The 1,207-nt window shown below is 40.1% G+C and overlaps 1 non-coding gene across 1 annotated transcript; it reads right to left on the bottom strand.

Annotated features, from left to right (window-relative positions):
* Positions 1-779: 779 nt before the first annotated feature.
* Positions 780-914, bottom strand: LOC122117523. The gene has a single exon (XR_006149182.1). It is a non-coding gene; the product is annotated as a small nucleolar RNA SNORA2/SNORA34 family (small nucleolar RNA).
* Between the last annotated feature and the right edge of the window lie 293 nt (positions 915-1,207).

The raw sequence follows: 1,207 nt of genomic DNA, 5'->3' as shown, positions 1-1,207 counted from the left end.
TTGGGTATCATTTAGCATAATCACTCTGCCTTATAGTACTTGATAAGGACATATTAACAATGCAGTCATATTACATATTGCAAATTGTCCTTGAAAGAATAAACACTAAGAGTTCTTCATTGAATCCACATCGATCTTAGGATAAGGGTATTGCCTTTTCTCTTTGCTCTTCACCTCTCCTGGCAAAAAGTCTTCCAAAGATGATTCTTGCTAGGTAAACTGTGATCCCAGTATTTGGAAAGTTGAGGCAGAAGGGGCTCCAGTTGGAGGTCAGACTGGGCTGCAGAGTAAACCTTGGTCTCAATCCCCTGGCCAAAATTCCAAAGAACTGTCTGTGCTTAATTTCCATGTTCTCTTCTATCTCTTCAATTTATTTTGAGTCTTCCTGCTGGTTCACTGAACTGCATTTATCAAAATCACCTAATGAACTCCTGTAGTCAAATCTAAGGAGAAATCTCAGTTCCTGTCTTCTTCTGCTTATCCATAGCATTTGACTTTGGTTTTTTTGTTTTGTTTTGTTTGTTGTTTTTGGTGCCAGTTAGTGCTTGAACTCAGGGCCTTGAACTCTTGCTTAGCTTTTGCATTCAAGGCTGTAACTCTACCATTTAATCTATAGCTCCACTTGTGGCTTTGGTGGCTAACTAGAGATGAGTATCATAGACTTTTCTGTGTAGGCTGGCTTTGAACCATAATCCTAAAATCTCAGCATCCTGAGTAGCTAGGATTTCAGGTGTAAGCCACTGACACCTGGCTAGTCACTTCTTTTTGTTTGTTTTTACAAACGTTTCTTTCTAATGAACTGACCATTACATTTCCAAAGTTCTGAAATGGCCAACAGACCAAGAAAGACATTCTTTAGGCTCCTGCTTGAAACCAACAGCTTCAGCAAACTGCTGGCCTTGATTCAGGGCCAATGGCTAGTCACTTCTTAAAGCATGTTCCTCTTGTGGTCTCCAAGACATTTCCTTTCTCCATTCTCTTCCAACCTCAAACCCTTCTCTGCATTTTCTCCTTGTAGAACATGCTCTTTCTCTCTCTTAACAGTCTCACTATATGATTTTAGTTTCCTGGAACTCTCTATGTAGCCCAGGCTACATAGCCTCAAATTCATGATTCCTCTGCTTATACTTTCAGAGTAATAGAATTACAGACATCTACCCTCATGCCTGCTGCTGGGTTCTCCTTTATCTTCCTAGCATTTAAAGCT

The sequence above is a fragment of the Dipodomys spectabilis genome, unplaced genomic scaffold (assembly GCF_019054845.1).
Source record: "Dipodomys spectabilis isolate Male_0828 unplaced genomic scaffold, ASM1905484v1 ptg000141l, whole genome shotgun sequence".
Taxonomy (NCBI): Eukaryota; Metazoa; Chordata; class Mammalia; order Rodentia; family Heteromyidae; genus Dipodomys; species Dipodomys spectabilis.
Note: the sequence above shows the minus strand (reverse complement) of the source record. Positions and strands in the feature narration are given on the sequence as shown.